The sequence below is a fragment of the Zonotrichia leucophrys genome, chromosome 2 (genome assembly GCF_028769735.1).
Source record: "Zonotrichia leucophrys gambelii isolate GWCS_2022_RI chromosome 2, RI_Zleu_2.0, whole genome shotgun sequence".
Lineage (NCBI taxonomy): Eukaryota > Metazoa > Chordata > Aves > Passeriformes > Passerellidae > Zonotrichia > Zonotrichia leucophrys.
This window is the reverse complement of record NC_088171.1, coordinates 141,643,953-141,664,865: the sequence shown is the minus strand read 5'-3', so window position 1 is coordinate 141,664,865 and position 20,913 is coordinate 141,643,953. Positions and strand designations below refer to the sequence as shown.

The 20,913-nt window shown below is 43.9% G+C and overlaps 1 protein-coding gene and 1 long non-coding RNA gene across 5 annotated transcripts in view; both read left to right on the top strand.

The window, feature by feature from the left end:
* ANXA13 (annexin A13) overlaps window positions 1-20,913 on the top strand; it is a 262,163-nt gene that overhangs the window by 25,385 nt on the left and 215,865 nt on the right. The window lies entirely within an intron of this gene.
* LOC135443396 (uncharacterized) lies at window positions 2,565-8,427 on the top strand. 4 transcript variants are annotated; one of them, XR_010439002.1, is made up of 5 exons: window positions 2,565-2,696; window positions 4,334-4,417; window positions 6,355-6,448; window positions 6,742-6,880; window positions 6,964-8,427. It is a non-coding gene; the product is annotated as an uncharacterized LOC135443396 (long non-coding RNA). The 4 variants fall into 4 exon arrangements; XR_010439000.1 differs by having other exon boundaries at window positions 6,742-8,427; XR_010439003.1 differs by having other exon boundaries at window positions 2,570-2,709; window positions 6,742-8,427.

The following is a 20,913-nucleotide window of genomic DNA, read 5'->3' as shown; positions in this document are numbered from 1 at the left end:
CCCTGCCCCTTCACCTGGTTGGTGACTCACCTGTCCCCTCCCCTTCCCCTGTCCTGAGCTTAAAATGTGAATGAGACCATGCGGCTTCATTCTGTTACCAGCAGTGGCCCAGTGCAGACGTATCTGTACTCATGGAATAATCATCTGGCTACCTTCTAGCAGAATCCATTCCCTTTCTCTCTACCATCGCCAGAAGCTCTCTCCTGAGGAGAACGGACATCAGGATCATTGAGTCCAACTCCAGGCCCTGTGCAGGACACCCCAAAACCCACACCATGTGCCTGAAAGCATTGTCCAAATGCTTCATGAACTCACACAGAGTTGGTGCTGTGACCACTTCCCCAGTGTGTACACCTCTGTCATGGATGTTGATTGATGAACACCCCTGGGGTTTAACCCCAGCCAGAAACCCTGCCCCACACAGCTGCTACTCACTCCCCCAGAGAGGTGGGGAGGGAACAAGAAGAGTACAAATGAGAAAACTTGTGGGTTCAGGTAAGGACAGTTTAACAAGTAAAGCAAAATCCACATGCTCAAGCAGAGCAAACCAAGGAATTCATTCACCACATCCCATGGGCAGTCAGATGTTCAGCCATCCCCTGCAAAGCAGGGCTCCATCACACATAGCTGTGACTTGAGAAAACCAATGCCATCTCTCCAAACATGTTCCCCTCTTTCTCCTTCCCAGCTTTATGAGCTGAGCAGATGCCATGTGGTGTGGGATGTCCCTTGGGTGATTTGGGGTCAGCTGTCCTGGCTGTGTCCCCTCCCAGCTCCTGGGGCACCCCCAGCCTCCTCACTGCTGGGGTGAGGAGCAGAAAAGGCCTTGACTGTGTCAGCCCTGCTCAGGACAATGAAACATCCCAGGATTACTACACTGTTTCCAGCACAAATCCAAAACACAGCCCCATGCAGCTACTATGGGGAAAATTAACTCTACCCCAGCCTAAACCAGCACAATATTGCATAACACTGAAGTGTCTCAGGAATATCTGAGAATATAAATATAGTGTATAGGTCTGTAATCTTGTTGGGAAAATGCCCAAGCCTTCCTTTTCCACAAGCCTATGCTGAATTATCTAGGGTGGTATCTAAATTAAGTGCTTATTTTACTGCTCTGGGATAGCTTTTCTACAGTGTACATTATCTGGGGCTACTGTGTTTTTCTTTGTGAGCTTCAGCAGTATTTCAGCCCCTTGGTGCTTCCCCTAGTTTCCCTAGAAATATTGAAACATCTCTGCTTCCTTCTTCTATGCATCTTGTCTGCAAATTTTAGCAATGGCACCCCACCTCCTCCTCTGTTCCTCCCATGGGTTGAACACCACCAACATCATATGGATTAAATCTATTCCTGTGCTTCAGTCCCAGTTTGGCACAGGCAAGTCAAAGCCCAGAGGGGGCTCCACATGAGGCTCAGGGGGTCTCCTCCAGCAGCAGCAGTGCCTGGAATGCAGCTGCCAGCCCAGCCCAGGCAGGAAGCCTTGCCCTGCCACAGCCAGTCAGGCCAGTGAGCACGAGTGGCACAGCACAGTCTGTACCTGCATGACATAAATTGGTACTACCAGGGACTGAGGATTTCACATACTGAAAAGCTAAACAGTTACACAACAAGCTTGGAAACTGTCTAAACCTACACATCTAAACCTGATGAGGGATGAAGATTTTCACATTAAAATGTTGCCAAAATCAGCAAGTTTTAGTGCAAAATTTGCTGTGGGCTGTACACAGGATTTTCTCCCTGACAACATGACTCTGACTGTAGGCACAGCCCAAGGCAGCTCGTGGTAAGGACACAGTTGGCCCTTTTGGCTGCCAGCTCATGCTCCTGGCTCAATGCAACTTACCATCAGCCCAAACCAAATTTAGAACTCTTGGCTGTCTAAGTGGGCAGTTTAGTCAGAAAAGCTCTCTGGTGTTTCTAGGATCACCCCTGGTGTCAAAGTGGGATAAGCACAAGGAGGGTGGTGGCTCCTCTGCTGCAGTGCCACATGTGAGCCCCAGCAGAGCCAGGACACTCGCATGGTGCCAGAGCTGGTGCCACACAGGCAGGGCACACCCTGACTGGTGCAGGCTGGTGCTTAGGCTGGCTCTGGAATTTGTACCACACATGGACTGAGAATTGGGACAATTGCATTTGCAGGGATGCCCTAACAAAGGCAGGAATGATGCACCTGACTCCATGTTCTCGGAAGGCCAATTTACTACTTTATTATACTATTTTATATTAAGGAATACTATACTATACTATACTATACTATACTATACTATACTATACTATACTATACTATACAAAAAAGATACTCACTGAATGCTAAAAGATACGAATGAAAAGTCATTACTCTTTCCAGAGTCCTGACACAGCTTGGCCCCAATTGGCCAATGACTCAAAACAACTCACACCAGAATCCAATCAGGCAATCACCTGTGGGTAAATGATCTCCAAACACATTCTACACGAGCAAAACACAGGAGAAACAAATGAGATAAGAATTGTTTTCCTTTTCTCTGAGGCCTCTCAGCTTCCCAGGAGAAAAATCCTGGGTGAAGGGATTTTTTCAGAGAATGTGAATGCCACCTGGGACCTTCTCATTTCGAGGCTGTTTCATCCAGGTTTCATGGAGTTGTATGAGGAGCTCAGTCATCAGGCACTGCTACAGATCACACTTGAGTTATGATCTGAAATCGAAGGCAACAAGGTTACAGAGGATGGTATTTAAGGTTCTCTTTATTGCTTCTGTCTCTTGCTTCTCTCAGGGAATCACAGAGGAAAAGGCAGTAAGAAAGCATGAATTTTGCAGTGTGTCTCTTTGGAAATGTGGCAATATTTTGATTCACTTGCAAAATAAGTTATAGCAAGGTTTTGTCCATTCATTTATCTTGGACAAATATCTTGGAAATCTGAGGCATGTTTCAGATTCAGGAAAGGTGATGGGTCAGATTTGGGTCTGCTTTTTAGAGCAGATCTACTTGTTTTCTTTGTACAGAAGAGGGACTTCAGGCAACAGCCATGACTTCAGAGAAATTAGGGCAAATATTTCAGGGGAGGTTCCTACTTGATACCTGACCTAGAAAACATCCTTTTAAGCAGAAGCATTAAATCAGAAAAGGAATTTTTGTGGTCTGAGCTGTACCACAGACTGCTGCCTATAGCTGAGCACAGAGTCTGACTGCCTGCCTGTAAACCTTCTCTGTGCTTTGGGTTACTACTGGAAATGTCCCTGGAAGAGGAGATGATGGGTGTCCTGTGCTGCCATGAAGTTTCTGTATACTGGAATGAGTTTCCTTTAATATGATTACTTATTTGAGGTGTGAAGGACACCAATAACTCTCACCAATTTGATGGGAGTTGTAAGCACTCATTCCATAAAATATGGAGAATGCTGTGTAGATGTGGATAAACACACATCACCTGATAAATATGATAAGAAGCTGCAGTGCATTTTCCCCCAGACTGACACACACATCAAATCCTATACACATATTTTTCACCAGCATTTCACTTTTTATAAGGCAGTCACATTACTGGGAAATTAAAATTAGCCATAGAGAGACAGGTCCTGCAAGTTCTTTGCAGTGGAGGGAGAGCAAATGGACAGAGTTTTATCAGGAAATGAAAATGAGGCCAGCTTTATTGCCACATCAGGTGTTATTTATTGCAACGGGCTTGTTTTAACTCCTGCACTCAGTTAAAGAAAAGCCCCAAACCAGCCATTTGTCCTGAATGAACAAATTGATTTCCTGATGCAAAGCCATTCACAGAGAGTGCAGCAGAGTTTGCTTAGCAGCTCAGTTTGTGTGCAGGATGAATGGGAAGATTTTGCCAAGAAGTTTGCCAGCCTTTTGCCATTATCGCAAGCAGTGGTACTGATAGAAATGGAGCTGCATCCATGACTCTCCATCCTGCCTTCTTTCCTGAGGTGGCTGTGGACACACTGTCCCCAAGATGCTGCTCTGTGTGTTTGTGTGTGTGTACCTGCAAAATGACCGAGACTGTACCAGTTTGTGCCTGTCTACTGGCTCTATTTTCTTCACTTTGCAGCTGAACACTGAGCATTGTTGATTCAATACACTTTTCCTTTGGTAAAACATATAGAATAGTTTTAAATACAAAACCTGAACCCATTTTTTACCACGCTTGAAAGAAGTTCACCCATAAAATGATTCCTTCTACAGCTGATTATTATTAATCAGCTGCTAATCAAAAAATAACATGTTATATAAACAGACTGCTACCACCCCCAGCCTCAAAAATTACCTTTTGAAAGATATTTTTGCATAGAGTTAAAATACTCCTGTTGATAGATTTTCACTTTACCTCCTCTACACTTCACAGATATCAGTGGAGTTATAAATAGAGATGGAGTCTGGCAGCAGGGAGGAAGAATTTCCCAAGGAGTCTGTTGCTGGTGTGTGTTAGGTAAGAGCTGCAGACACAATCCTGCCCCTCCAGCATGGGCAGTGGGAGTCTCAGTGGCCTGGGAACACCATGACAGTGTGCACCTTTATCTGCCTGCACTGCCAAAGACAATCTGGACAGCACTCAAATGGGAGAGAAGTCATCATTTCCCGTGGGTGGGAGCACTGCAGTCAAGGCAAGAGGCACAAATTGTTGCCAATTCTGCCATTTTCTGTAGGATCACAGGTATATAAATATTGAGCAGACAGTCAATTGCTGTGAGCTTTTAGGAGTAAGGAGCTTTAACATGGTTTACAAATTGTCAATCAGAGTGGGAGTATCAGCTTGGCAGGGAGCTATACAAGATGAAGACTTTATTTTATAGCACAACTACAGTGGATTAGGGAGAAAAGATGGGCAAGAGCAGAGCCTCAGTGTTAATTCAGGGCTCTTGTTCCTCCAGGCCAGCATGTGGTAGAGGGAGATGGGGGAGTGAAATCCTACTGAGGGCAAATAAGAAAACAGAGGATGAAAGTTGGAGTGAACTGGTGACACAAAGGTCAGAGAGGTCATTTCCATGGGAGCCACAGAGGGTTGTGAAGAGATAGTTCCTATCGAACTGATACCATCTATTGTCACATTACATTGCATTTCAGCTGCCCAAAGGCACCCTGAACCCAAACTGATGCTCCAGAGGAGCATCATCCTGAGCCCGTGATCAGGAAGAGAAAAGTGCATTCACAAAGCATTTTGACTCTTCCTAATAATGAGGTTATAAATAAGGCAGTGAAGGATCTGCCTTTTCATCTGTGCTTGATTAGAGCTTATTCAGCTTCTACTTTGGAATGGCAGCAAAGCTTTAGTACTAAACAATCCTGCTGAAGCTCTGGGTGAGGACTGGAGGTACTGGGGTACCACACACGTCTGGCTCTGGCTCCATGATGGGAAGAAACACCTGCAGCAAGGGCCCCAACCTAACATTTCCTCCCCTGCCACAGATTTCTGTGGCCCTGGGCAGTTGCTTAATGCCATGCCTGGATGAAGCTAAAGGCACCTGCCTGTACTTGCTCCCTGATGCTGAGCCCAGCTGCTGAGGGCAGGACCATGTCTTCAGGCAAACTTCAGGTGGTGTAGCCTGCCCACATCCAGTTTGTGTGTTGACATTGGTGTCAGCTCCAGCCTGTGCCATGTCTGGGCGTTATCAGCGATGGTGTTTGCCAGCACTGTGGGTTTGCCAACAAGTTTAACAGTTTAACAACATGGAAAATTGAGAACCTTGCCAGGGAATGTTTCCTCAGGGTTTTCAGGCTGAGGCACATCTTTACATCACCAGAGGTGAAATTGCAAAGGTGCACACTCATGTATATGCATAAGTTATATATAAGGCATAGTTAGGAGATTAAATATAGGAAACTTTTTAGGTGCTTGGATTTATAACAAAGATATTTAGGCTCTAATTGTCAAAGGAATGTCACTGGGAATTCAATATATCTGTGTATTTGCAGATCTAGGCCACAGTCCCTGTCCCAGAGGGATTTTAGTCCCACTAGATACTTCTCTGCTATCAGGAATGAAGAACCAGCATAAATGATGATGTACATTTTCCTTTGATCCTTCCCCTGCTTGGCATTCTCTTCCTTTGACAATGCGCCAATCACTCCCACCCCCCTCCCCCTGTTCCTTTTTTTGCCAGACCACACAGAGGAAGCACAAGAGGTGCTTGCAGTGATTGGAGTGGGCTGATTAACCTTCACAGCCCTCAGTGCCCCGGGTATGGAGCTGAAAGCCATAAATCTCATTCAATTTGCCATCTTAATGTCGTTCCTTGAGGCTCTTTGGGCTGGGGTTTGGATGGAGCTGCTCACTGAATTCATTAATTTTTCTTACTCTGCTGCAGATTTCACCAGCTTACTGATCTATATCTAGGTCAGCTTCATAAAGCATCATTTCTGTTCTAGGGCTACATAAAGTAAGATTTCTGTTCCAGTCTTCAGCTGGGAAGACAGTTGGAGGGGGCTGGATGCCAAATGGTGAGGCTGCAGGGATCTCCAAGTGAGTGTCAGTCTGTGGCTTTTACTCAGTGCCTCATATAGTGCCTGTATATTTGCAAAGACTTCTGAATTGAAGTAAGCTGTGTGTAAGACACTGAAATTGTTAATGGCTTAAACCTTCTAAAATCATTGAAGGGCTTTTTGACCACCATAGCAAACTGCAAAGACACAGCTGAATATCTGGGAGCTCTCAAGGCCACCCCTCCCCAAATATGCCCAACACCTGGAATTGGATTGTGACAGGAACCTGAGATAAGATGAAGTGGTATTATTGTCCAGTCATCTTTGGTCTAGGGAGGAGAATGGATCCACAAGTGATACAGGAAGAGAGATTGGAATGCTGATGGTTCAAATATTCAGGAGAAGCTGCTGATGTGCAGAGGCACAGAGGGTGAGCACAGCCCCCCTCAGGCTCCAGCTGGTGTTGAATGAGGTAAGGAAAGAATCAAACCCTGTGTGGTGGGGAATTAATCTGTCCTTACTCCAGTGAACTCAGCTGTGTTTCTGCCCTGCCAGGGAAGCACCAGAGCCCTCCCAGGCATCCTGGAGGTATCTGTCCCTGCTGATGGGCCCCCATGGCCACAATGGACTCAGCTGCACTGCTGTCATAGGCAGCTGGATCTCCTTGGAAGGTGTCAAAGACTCCCCAAATGTCCTGAGGTCCACAACATTACATCACCCAGGGGAAATTCCCTCCTCCAGGGCAGCTATCTGGGCATTCCTATTTGAGCCTGAGTGCAATAAACCCAACAGAGTTTGTATTCTGGGGGTTCCCTCACCACCTGATGAACCCAGTCTGTGACTGTCACTTTGACTGAGACTGTGACCATCACTTTGGCCAGCAAACATTGAAATGGCAGCAGCTGAGCCTCTTCACAAGCAAGGCCTGTGGGTGGTGAGATTCTTCTTCTCTTATCATTTCTTTCTCTTTCTTATACATTTTCTGCAGTGATATTTTTATGCTTTTATATTGTCACATTACTGTAGATAGCAGCAATCAAAATGTCCCCATACCTGCTCTCCATTGCAACCAAACTGTTCTACAATAATCCCTACATAGGTATAATTACAAACACCCATCACTCAGTGTTGTTTCACTCTAATCCACCCCAAGTGAGTCAGACATTGAGCTATACTCATGGTATGGGCTAAAAGTGTTCAAAATTATTTGCTTTGAGGGGTCAACTCTCCTTTAAAGGTGTGGGGGCTTGGCTGCTGCTGGGGAAGGCAGAAAGTGAAGAAAAGCAGGTAGAGTCCAATGACAAATGAATTGCTGCTCTGCTAATCATGAAATAAAGAGTTGAAGTGGAATTCTCAGCAGCTGTGAGGTCAGACCTGGCTGCAATACACACAACCTGTGCCATGAATGTGACAGGGAGGGAGATGGACTTGGGTGAAGAAGAAGAAAAGGAAGGCAAAGCACGCAAAGAAGAAAAGAGGTTTAAGGCTGAGTGGGAGAAAGAGAGAACATAAGAAATGATCATCATCCCTGATTTACATTTGATGTGTGGCTTTTACAGACTCTAAGAAAAGAGAATATCTGCTCTGAAACAGCTTTATCTGTCACTTTGCAGAGCAAAGTTCTTTTTGACACTAGAAGGAAAAAGCCATGAAGCAGCAATTTGCAGCAATGAACTGAGTTCCCATTATCAGCTAGACTGTTAAACCTGTCCTCACCAGGCTCTTTTTCTGCACCATGGACCTCTTTCATGTCAGTTTTTGAATCAAGCAAAGTGTAGCCCTTCAGTGAATTGGAAGGGATGAAAAATTAGAGGTCAGAACAATCTTATTATACATAAGGAAAGAGATTTATGTTTTCTCTGGATCCAGTAATCTGATTTTCCATTGTAGCTTTTCTCCATACATGAAATCTCCAAGAAAAAGAATTTAGTTTAATGACTATGTAAAAATTTTCCAGATGGTATCTATTACATTGGAAAGTGATAAATATCTCAGTTAAATAAAAAAAAAAAAAGAAGCCATTCCTAATAAATTTCAGCAGACATCTGCCAATAAGGCAAATCTCCTGCAAGGCAAGTGTTTAAGTTGCAGAAATATTGAAAAATAGAGGGAAAGTCTGCATGTGCATCGCTATGCACACACATAAATAGCAACAGATATGAACATGTAGGCATCCATCTTTTGGGGTGTTTGCCAATTTAACCAGCTCCAAATCTGCCTATAATCCCTATAATGCTGAGAATGGATTCAGCTTGCAGCAAAAATTTCAAAATGTCACTTAATCCTGTCAGCCTGTCCTGTAGTCAGGGCCAGTCAGTCTTCACAAAGCCCCTTGTGGGAAAGGTAAGTCAGGAACTTGCTGAGTGAGAAGGAGATGTGAGCTTTTTCCCCATGTGCAACAAATCATGATGTGTCTGCAGCATCTGGGTATTTGGGAGGAAGCCTCATTCAAAAATCCTGGGACGAACCCCAGACAAGGATTACATTTTCTTTCAACAATGCTAACTTACCATTATGAGTCCCAGTAGCTGTTTTGCCATTTTGTTTTTTGTATGTTTTGGACTTTGTCTTTTTTCTGACCCCCATTCTAATTTTCTCCCAGAGTTCCCCCTCTGCAAGGCCATTTTCTTGTTCTTGGCTCTGCTGGGATGAGAGACAGGTCAAGTGCAGGGTCCAGCTTTCCCATGCTGTGTCTGGTCTGTCCATCTGCAGCAACCCCATTGCAGAGGGAATCCCTCTGCCAGGAGCCTGGAGCTTGTGCAGGATCCCTGGGGAGAGCCTCTCTTTCCTTCCCCACATTGCTATCTGCTTGCTCAATTCCCTGAGCTGTGAAGCTGGACAGGAAAACAAGCACAGTGTTTGCTGCTAGAGCCTGCTCTCATTTAGGAGCTGTGAAGATATTTTAGGAACTCAGGATGTTTGAGATGGTTTGCCTCTCTGAAATGTGAATGTTCAGGGCCTTGTTGCCTCATTAAATAATAAAGTTACTGACTGTCAAGTGCATTGAAGACCTGGGATGAAAACTGTCTCCTCTTAAGCAACCTCTGGTTTTATTGTGTTGGTGCTAGGTTGCTGGCTAATTACATGGCTGTCTTGAAATTGGGAACTCAGCTCCCCATGGGGACCTGCTGTGACTCCAGACACGAGGTCCCTTGATTTTCTGAGAGCAGCAAGCAGCTCAGTCAGCAGCTTGCAGCCCAGAGGGCAATGCTGCAGCCAGCAGGAACTGGGACTTCAGGATATTGTTCAACAAGAAACAAACCCAGCTAACTGGTTTTCTGTACAGTAAACAGCCTGGTTCCTAATGATTTACTTATTCTGCAGCTACATAGCAGTGTGGGGCTTGGGTTTGCTTTTGAACAGGAGCTGAGTGCTACAAGGTCAGGTCATGGCACAGAAGCACCTGCAGTGCCAGGGGAAGGCTACAGGGATTTAAAAGCTTTTGAGTCCAAGACACCTTCTTTTGGTACAGTACAATTTCTTTTCTGAATCTATTTCCAAAGACCAAAAGCTGTAGGTCACTGCCCCAAAAGCTTCCTGCTGGAGGAGGGAGTTACCTAAACAGAAGGAATGCTCAAATAGAGCTGTGAGGACCAAACCAGGGTACTGGTTTGTCTGAGCTCCCACAACAAAGCTGAAAGATCCCACCTTTGGATGCCAGCCTGTGCCTTTCCCCAGGCTCCCCCTTTCAGGTGTCTGCTCATGCTTCATCTGTCACCCCATGGCAGATGAAAGGAAAATGCTGCTGGTAAGTTTTTCTCTCCACTGCTGCTGACAAGCAATCTGTCTGTTCCTTATCTTTAACACTGTGCTGGAAAGCCCTGCTTGTACTGCTAAAGGTCTTGCAGCTGATATGGAGATGTCTGACGTGTCTGCATTCCCTGGACCTCACATTACAGTGGGGTTTGACATTTCCTTTGGACTTGAGGTCAAAAGCTATATAAAAATAAAAACCCTTCTTAAGATGATATAGATGAACTTGCTCTGTAGCTGGCCTGAACCTCCTTAGTCTCCACAGCAATCAAGTTAGTAATATTTTATAAGATAATAACGTTCCAGAATAAAAGCTTCTCTCTTCCCAGAGCCCTGTTGGAAAATAAAAGCATCCCTTTTTTTCCATCAAAGATCCAGGGCTTTGTTCCTGCCCTGTGAGCAGTACTGGCATCTTCCCAGGTCAGTCCAGCTTTGAGATCCTGATGAGTGTTACACTACAGATTTGTTGGCACTAAGCACTGTTGGATGTTCAGGCTTTGTTGTCTGTTTTAGGTGGCAAAATCTGACCCAAGGGTGTTGAGAACATCTGGAGGAACTCAGGATAAAAGCTAGATGGAACAGCCTTGTCCCAATAGTAGCCTACCTGCCGAAGACTCTTCTCCCAAAGCTTTCTCAGTGTGCTGTTGTCTGTTGTCATCCTTATCATCACAATTATTAATAATTTGAAGCACTGTACTGCTTTGAGTACATGTCTGTTCTGGGAAGACGATCTCCCTGAAGCAGGCAGAGTGCACCTGTCTGTAGCAGGAGATGATCCATGCAGTAGAGAGCTTACAACACAAATATGTGGGATCAGAGGCTGGGAGAAAGCAGGTGGCAGATCCTCCACTCAAGGCTCCTGTCCCTATATTAAGCTCTACCCTAGTTATGAAACCCAGAAAGCTTTGGTGACCATATGCTGTTAGTAGGAAAGCTCAATTGTTCTCAAATCCTCACAGGATGTTCTGTGCCCCTGTTGCTCAGCTGGTGGGAGTGAATCCATCCATCCCCAGTTATCTAACAGTTAGCCATCTCCTCTAAACTAGTTTTCCATGGTTCCAGTATAGCTTTGAGATAGAGATAGGAACATATGGACTCTGCATTCCCTGGCTGCTCTCTTCAAAGTGAAATGAGTGCTTCCTTTGAGAGTGCCCCCCAGCTCATAGAAGGTGCTTAGGTAAGTCTCTAGACTAGAATTTAACATCCATAATCAGATTAATTGAGATTATAAACAAGCTTGTAGAATAAGTAACAGAGGAAAATGCTGAGCTGCTGATGAGCAAATAATTGCTGAGAAGTTTCAGGAACTCTGGCTGTATCATTTTAGGATGGCATTAGATGAGTGAATTGCACATGCTGTGTTTCTTCTTTATGGAGGTTGTCAGTCTCACCCAGCAGCAGATGTAACTGGAGCTTTGGACCTCTTCCCCAGGACAAAGCCTGAAGGTTTAAATTGCCTAAAGAGCCCCACTGATGAGTGGTGAGTGGTGGTGGGCAACAGACAACATTAAAAGCCTCCAAAAAAAAAAAAGAGAAAATCTGCAGAAAAAGACAAGAGCAAATATTAAAATAACCTCAACACTTTAATCCCTATCCCATTTTAGTCTAGGACTGCACTCTGTTAGCATAAAAATACCAATTACATTTATTTTGTTAAGGCTTTGCTGAGTAAACTGACCCCTGGCCTAATGCAGTTTCCAGGTGTATTTGTGTTCTACAGAGAGGTGAACAGATGGCTTTTTTGTGTGTGACTGTGCAAGAAAACCCATTTCTGCAAACAGGAGATGTCAGGTGAGTTAGAGGAACAAACTTCTACTTCAGTAATAAATTAATTGTGCAGCAAAACAGAGCTTAGTGTCAGGTTGGTTTCCACTCAGCTCAGGTAGATTAATGAACTTTCCAGTGTGTTACTGGAAATCTGAAGGATTTGCTTGTGTTTCTGGATGTGCATCAGAACACACACTGCAAGTGGAACCAGGAGCTTTTTCCTCCCTGCTGATGTCCACAGGAGCTGGTTTGATCCAGCCCATGGCAACCCCTGTCCTGCCTCAGTCTGCCTTGGATGGCAAAGAATCAATGATGAATTGTGAAATCCCATTCAAGAGTAAAGTATTTGGGGCTAGGAAAAGCCATTAATGACCATCTCAACCTTCAGTAAGGCAGAGAGAAAGATTTTCTGTTGGTTCAGATGCATTGCATTATATCTGATTATACTGGTAAAATAATGAAATACAATTTTTTTGCTGATTGCTATTAAAATATGTATTTGTATAAAAACATTTAATCTCATTACCTAGAATTAAAACACATATATGTATGTGTTTAAAATGAACATGTGCTGCTGAATATGAGCAATGATATTGTGATTACCCCCATTTGGCTGCACACATCTTTGATGAAGACTCTGTCTAAGCTTTAGGAGAGAAACAAAAACTTCAAGGGCTCACCCAGCTAATTTTAGGCATTTGCATTATGATGAGATGGCCAACATCCTGAAAGAATCTGTACCTCTATGCTGATTGAAATGAGGAGGTAATGATTAACACAGAGATAAAAATCTGCATTGAAGGCATCCATATTTCCTAAATAAATCTGACTGGATTTTTACTGGAACATTTTTGATATTAAAAAAAAAAAAAAAAAAAAAGGCATTCCTTAGAAAAAACAACTAATGGCATAATAGAAAAGCAAAAACCCAGTTCATGAAAAATTGTCCTGGAAGAGTTTATAAATTGGCCAGGTCGTTAAGGTGAAATTCCCAGGCTCATTTGCCATGCATCAGAAATTACAATGGGAAAAACTCAACTTGGAGTGCTCTGTGCTCCTGGGATTTACTAAACAAGGGCATGCAACTGCCACCTGAACACTGCCATACAAGCTGCATTTGAACTACACTTCATAGCAATTAACATTTCATTGAGTTAGTCATAATCAATATAAATTTGGGTTGCTTTTTTCAGATGTGGAAGGGGTGGTGAGCAGAGTGAAAGCAGTAGAGGCTATGAATAATGGTAAATATACATTTCAAGTCCTTGTTATTGTAAATAGGATTATTTCTGCCAAAATCAGTGCCCTGTCTTAAATTGAATATTCAGCCAGGCCTATTATACTGCACAAAATTATATTATTATACTGCACAAAAAACCCTTTTCATTTGTTTGATGCCTCTCTTAAAGGGCAGGAAAATTCAGTGAGAGAGTGGCATGAACCACAAGCAGAACAGTTTTTCCCCTGACTCAAGATAGCCATGCATCACCAGTGTTCCCAAATCAGCTTATTAATCTTCAGTGTGCAAAGATATTTTTTAAAAAAGGGCTGAAGAGGAAAAAAAGAAATAAAAATTAAAGAGTTGGTGAGATGCTGAAATGCAACATTTTCAAGATACTGCTTAGAACATTTCACACACAGAAGGAATTTTGATAAAATAGAGCTTTGTCCAGTGCTGCTTGCTCAGGCCAAGCAGAATAACCTCTTTGTGAAGAGGTTTCAGTCTCATCTGCAGTGCTGAGGTTTTGTTCTCCCCTCCACGGGGGCTTCAGGAGCTCCTGGGGCTCAGGAGGTCAGGAATGTCTCCTGTCCTGCCATGAGTGCAGTGGGCTGGCCACAGGGGAGCTGGGATGCTGGAAAGAGATACCCAAACCTGACCTGATCACTGCCTGCAGGCTGTGGGTGTGAACACAGAGATACCCAAACCTGACCTGACTCTGTAGGAACACAGAGATACCCAAACCCCAAACCTGACCTGGTCACTGCCTACAGGCTGTGGGTACAAACTTACAGGAGTCTTCTCGTTGGTGGCAGCCTCAAGAGATGTCTCATGGACCCCAGAGCCAGGGGAGGAGGAGGAGAGCTGGGCATGGCTTGTCCTGGACTCCACAGCTCAGTGTGGAGCTGGCTCTGGAGGACATGGGACTCTTTCACCCTGCTGTCTGTCCCTGTCCTTCCCTGCCCTGGGCTGGGAGTGCTGTGTGGGCAGCATCCCTGCAGGAACACCTGAGAGATCCTTCCCAGCTGGAGTCATACCCCTGCTCTGCACATCAAGGATGCTTCTCCTCATCTCTTCCTGCTGCGCAGGAAGGGTAATGATGCCAAGTCTTTGTGAAATTTTTGGCTTCTTTCTGCTTTCATAAAAAGCCAAGTGTGTCTGACCATTTTCTCTGTTTATAGGCAGAACATGCAAACAAATCAGGGCCATGTGTTGTGTTTGTTCCAGCAGCTGTGCAGCTCACATTGCAGAATAAACCATATTTATTTATTTATCACTGGCACACAGAGCTACATATGGCAGAGGTGCAGAGCCCCACACAGTAAAGCCTGTATGATATAATGATGCCAAGTCCTATAGCTCCCTCTGGAAGCTTTGGGTCTGTCTTTCTGTGCACCCAGGAGTGCTTGACCTCATGTGCTTCTCCTTTGTGCCTTTTTCTTCCACTTACTGCTGATGATGAATTGCTGTCTGACACAGAGAAATAACTGGGCCAAAGTACACTCAGGCAGGAGGGAGCAAAGGAAAATGTGTGTTATAGTTCTGTACATTTTACAGCTGCTGCAGAAGCACAAGCTTTGATGTGCAGTATTTTCAGGAGTTCAAACCCTGGTAATAATTGTGACAGGAGTGGTATTTACCATGTTTTCCTTAAGAGAGATAATGTGAAGTCATCACTGCCATCCAGACCGGCATTTTTGGAAAAGGGCACCCTCTGTCACACAAAATCCCTTGTGCCTTTTGTACGCCCTCCCTTGTGCTGGTGGCAGCAGCCCAGCTGTGTACCAAAGGTGCTGCTGAGTCACTGAACCAAAGCATCCAAACAGTGCCTTACTTGAGAGCTACTTGCTAGCAGTGGTGATTCACTGATTTGAGGTCTCTTTAATATGAATTTAAGGGCAATTTAATTACCCTTCTTTCATGAAAGATTTTTTTTCCATTTCACACTTTTCCAGGAACAGGAGCAGCAGAGCAGCCAAACAATGCTGGATGCTCATCTTGGCAAAGTGCTGTGAGCAGAGTATGCCAGGAATCTCATTTCTAAACAACCACTCAAGGTCTTCTGCCTTTGTTAAAGCTTCCAGACCCCTTATTCTGAAAGCTAGAAAGCTTTTCCTGTGCATAAATACATGTAACCTCCCTGTCCAAACTTGGGCTCTGACATATCTGAGGAAGCTGCCCCAGCACTTCCTTGACCTGAATCTGCTTTTCCCTGCTCTTGCTCCACAGACCTTCAGTCACCAAGTCAGTCATCCTGCCTGCTGTTAAAGGTTGAAATTCATCCCTTAGTTGTTATTTTGGCAGTATGTGTCCTTTCTGACATGTCTTTCATCTGGGAGAGAATCAACTTTATCTGAGTTGAGAATTGCCTGGAGGAACTCAATGTGAGCTCTCAGAGTATTCACACACAGTGGATGAGCATGGCTGAGAAGCATGGCTTCGTAACTCACAGGTGACTGAGGAAGAAGCAGCAACAGAACTGCAGCTTCCTAATTAGCACAACTTGACAGGATTTGGCAGAGGGCAAAATTCCAGTTATTGGTTTACCCAGGCCCAGATGCATTGTGCAGTGAAAGGTAATTATTGGGGCATGATTGTGTACAGGCTGTGAAAACAGTCTCTCCAAGGTCTTGGAGTTCAGACTCATTTTTTTCATTTTATATCTGTCTGGTACCTTGCACACTTGTTTTTTCTTATCAAAGTGATTCCAGTGATAACAACATCATCATAATTCATGGCAGCCCCTGCATTTTCTGACATGTATTTCTCTTGCAGATTAAATATCCAGCCACACAAAAAATGTATAAATACATAGTCTCATGGAGTAAAGGTGCAGGGAGCTATCAGCCTGGGATGGAAGAAGAGAATTATGCCCTACTCTTTTGGTTTTTTGAATTGCAATCCTGCTGAGCACAGCTGGGAATTGCAGTAAATCCAAACAGAGCTGAAGATTTCAATGTGCACTTTGTCAAACACTGCCTCACATGAGAGAAAGTTTCCCTGGCTTGGTTGGAAGAAATAATATCCTGACTGCTTCTTTTAACTCAGACAGGGAAATGTAAATAGCCCAGGCCAGGCATGTGCCCATGTATCTGGAGCTACAGAGCGAATGAATGAGCTGTAACAAAGCAGAGAAAGAAGATATTTCTTGCAGCATCAGATTGGAAGTTACAGACCATAGATTTTGTGTCCAATAGAGTTGAGGAGTACCTGCAGATATGTTGAGCAGGATCTGACTGATCCTGAATCACCAGAATTCCCTGATAAGGGCTCAGGGGGATAGCTTCCCTTATATTAAACCAAGAGAAAGAGGGACTTCCCCACAGGCCCCCTAATAGAGACATCCACACTGACTACAAAGGGATTTATGGGTGGCCAACATGACTGTACCTGCATCTATAATTAGATCATGTATTTAATTTGTGATTTCATAGCTGCTCATACTCAAGAGTCCAAACCCCTCAGCTGTGCCCTCCAGGTGGTCACTCAGGGTGGATTTCCAAGGAGAATCCTGGCCAGCTGGTTTGTGAATACAGATCCTGCTTCACATGTGCCTTGGCTGCATGAACTGTCTTACAGATCAAGAGGTGCCATCCTGATGTGGCAATTCTGTCTGTACTCCTTTTATGATTTTGATTCTATTTTCTGAGCTTGCTCCATGCATTGAATTAGACTGAATGTGTCCAGGCTAACAAGGGAGATTACTTGGACTACATGAAGATTTGGACAGTGAACAAACTATCTTTGTAAATAGGGTAAATATGTGCTTCCCATGCAAGACACAGCCCTTAGGGGAAAAAAATGAGAACAAAGCAGTTTTTAATCTACTTTCTCTTTCATCCTCATCAAAGTAGCTAGCAACACTTGTTATCACTATTTATGAATTGAACTTGATGTAGTGATTTAGCAACCAATTGCCTCCACATCCTTGGAATGGAAGTGGTTAGAAATGAATCCAGGTGGTTTACGCTTCTGGAACTGGCAACCCACCTTAAACAAGCTTCCAAACACTGGAATCTTCTTGTGTTATTGGCCACTCAGAAATGACAGAATTATTCTGGAAATAATCTCTTAAAACAGAACTGAATTTTCTGCATTAACTCCTTTGTTGAGGTCCTTATCAGTCCGTGGCAGCTTGAGTCAAATATAATCTACAGCAGTCTGAAACTTCAGAGCATCTGACACTCTGTGCCTGATGGGAGGTATTTTGGAGCTGTGAATTGATGTGAGTTTGGACTCCTTGAACTCAGTGAACTGAGTAAAGGAGAGTGTGATGGAAACAATGCCAATGTCCTTGCTGCCCAGAGGCTGGGGCAGCAACTGAGCATCAGGATAGGGCTTTCTGCTGCTTTTAGGTGTCGCTGAGAAGGGATTTTCCTGATAAGGAAAGTATATCTGTGCAGTGATCAGCCAGACCTACTATCACAGTTTTTGGTCTCTTTGCAGCTGCTGCCATGGTGGCACAAACCCCAATGGAGCAATGGAGCAATTCTGTCTCTGCCTTACAGGACTCTCCATCAGCCAGATAAACCTGCTGGCCTTTTGTAGAGGAATGCATTCTCTCACACAATAATAGGGGAGCCACAGTTCTCAGTGAGACACCAAATGTAATATTTAACACTTTAAATGTAAAATTGCTACTTTCTTTTTGTTGTATAGCTTGGTAATGAGAACCTTTTTTTGCCAAAATCCCTACAAAAACACTTTTTGCTAGCTTGCCCTGACCTTGCTGTTTCTCCTCTGAATATCATGCTGAGAAGCTGGGAGAGCTGTTAGAGGGCAGGGAAAAATAAACAAGCAGCACTTTTCTGTTGTCTGGATTACTGTGGTGATTTATGCACAGGGTTATCTGCTGAAGCCTAAGGGAGCAGCAATTACAGATCTCAGGTCATCAGATTAGCTCTCAAGGGGCCAAAGCTCCCCTAAGAGTGGTGACAGATTCAGCTACCAAGTGCTGCCTTTCATGGAGCATATGCAGTCACTTCAAAAGGCCAAAGGTTTTACTGCAAATGGGATTAGTTTTTTACTCTGCTGCAGAGCAAAGCACCAGAAACAGCAGGACTTGCCCCAGGGAGTGTCCATTGCTGGGAGGGGATGGAGGAGCTGCTGCAGAGCCAGAGGGGCTGGTCCCAGCTCCCCCAGCCCAGCCCAGCACTGGTGCCTGCCCTGCCTGGGGGTGTTTGCAGGAGTGCAGCAGGATCCAGTCTCTGCCTGCCACGCTCTGTGCTGGGCCACCTCCAGCTGGCACAGCTTCAAGGACCCTGGGGAGCTGTGCTGCAGAGCATGGGGAATAAGCAGAGCTTTACATCTGAGTGTGCTCAGAGCTCCTGGGCTTCCCCAGTACCAGTGCAGCCAAAATTCATCCCATGTGCAGGACAGGATCTCTCTGGTGTGCCTTTGCTGTTTGGGAAGTAAAATAGTGCAGCTTTGCCTGCGTGTCCCCATTGTGTAACTGATTGAAAGGGCAGCAAGAGGCTGATAGAAATTATTATTTCTACTTGTGAAATGAACTAAGTTAAACCTGACAGCAGTGATGCTGTGAGCAATAATGGGCAGCATTTTCCTTGAAATTGCATTGAAGTTTTACCACTGTTGCCGTTGAATTCCTATTCTTAAGAGACCCATTCAAGCAATGAGCTGGCTGGTAAATATGAGCACCATGGCCCAAAGCTGATCCCATCAATGACACTGCAGACATCAGTGCAAAACAGCACTGTGTTTTTAAAGCAAGGAAATGGAGCATTTTATTTGAAATAACCAGCTAAAGTAAAAAAATATCACTTCATAATCATTGGTTGTTTAGTAGGCAATTAAAGAGAAGAGCTGTTCATTAGATAATATCATTAAAAGCCAAGGAAATCAAGCAATTTACTGGCACCTATGTAGGCTATTAGTTTGCTAATTTCCATTGATTTGTCTCCTTTCACATTTCTGGAATGATGATTGCCATCCCTTTCCTTGAAGTCTATAAATTATGGTATGCACAGTGCAAACTCTATCAGAGAGTCTATAACACACAAAGTGTTCTCTTACTTCATTAAACAATCTAACACTGCCCTAAGCAAACACAATACCTTATGATCTTCTCCTTCTTGAAGTCAGGAAAAGTTTTATAGTACATATGGAATTTCCATAGGACAAGGAAGATGAAAAGCTGGCTCTGATTTTGGAATAAAGTAAATTATTTTCTTTATTAAGCAGGATAACTTGGGTATTGACTGGGCAAGGACCATGTCCTGTAGAAGTTTACAAAGAGAAATAGAGCTGATTTTACAGAGGAATCCCACTGGGAATGCCATCTCAGTCTGTCCTGCTCTAACTATTGGTGCTTTTGCAGTTGAGGTTGAGGCTCCTCAGGCTGTTGCAGATTCACTGCCACCATTCAAATGTGGCATCTGAAGGTGACAAAAGCCACAATGTGCAGACCCAGGGCCACGATGAAAGTTTCCAGCTGCTGTAACTGTCCTGACTGATGCAGAATAAGCATCCTTTATAAGTTTACCAACAGAAAAAAAACCCTGTGCTTTTCTCTGTATTTCTGTCTGTGCCCTGAATTCTCTCTCAGACATTGCCTTTAGTAGCCCAAAGCCAAAGAAATGCTTTTTCTACTTAAGTATTACTCTGTGGAGACTCTAACAGATGATATGTTTTATACCTGCTATAAACTCTCAAAGTACTTTGGATTCATTATTTCTCTGGGGGTTTTTCCCTCCTTTCCCCCCCCCTCCAGTGGATAAATCGCAGTTGTCCTGCTTGGTAAAGCACAGAATTTAGATGGTTTCTCTTCATTCAGGCTGGTGATGTCTGAATATCTACAATTCCATTTTCAATATTGACTTGAGTCATTTATATCCAAACATGGTGCAATATATCTTGCAATGTGGATCTAACTAATTTGATGAAGGATGTATGGTAAGGTACTCTAATGAATAAGTTCTAAATTCAGAAATACTTGGAATCTTGTCTTGGTCTTGCCAAGATTGTGACCTAGAAGAGGTTTATGGTGATTGGCAGTACTGTGGGAATAATCACTAGCAACACCTTAGGGCTTCTTAGGACTAAAAGAATTATCTTGAGTAATTCAACTTCACAGCACACCTGAGGAGGTGAGTGATGATTTGCCAGTCTCTGAGACAAGGAAAAGCTGAGCTGTGCTAGTTTACCTCATACCTAAGTTTGAGCCCAAAGGCAGCCCCAGTTTTGTTTGCTAACCTCTTCTCAGGGCACTTCTCACTTACAAGTGGAGTCCATTCATTCAGTTGGCCATGTGAACAGTTTTGTTGTTGGCTTGAATGTTTGTTTGGTTTGGAGGTTTTTGGTTTTTGTTTCGTTTTTTTGATCAAATATCTGATCAGAAGCATTTTCCTGCATTAGATGTAAAACTCTGGCACTCAGAACCAAACTCTCTGAACTACATTCCCAGCATTGCCTGCAGGAGTTTGGCAGGGAGCTCAGTGGAAACAGAATAAAATTGATATTTCAGCTACTGTAGATTTGCAATAAATAGACAAAGTATGTTAAAAAAGTGGTTTAAATGCAAATGAAGCTCTGCCTCAGTACAGTTATGCATCTTGAGATGCCAAACTTCTCTGCTCTAGCCATGAAATAACAATAGAACATTTGTAGCATTACACACTTGCCTTGCAGTCCCAAAATGTCTGTGGAACTCAAGGAAGATCTACAGAGAAATATGGATCCTTTCTGAATGCCTCATGAGCCAGCATGAAACTGAACACCTCTGTCATATTGGCCTTTTTAAAGGCAGT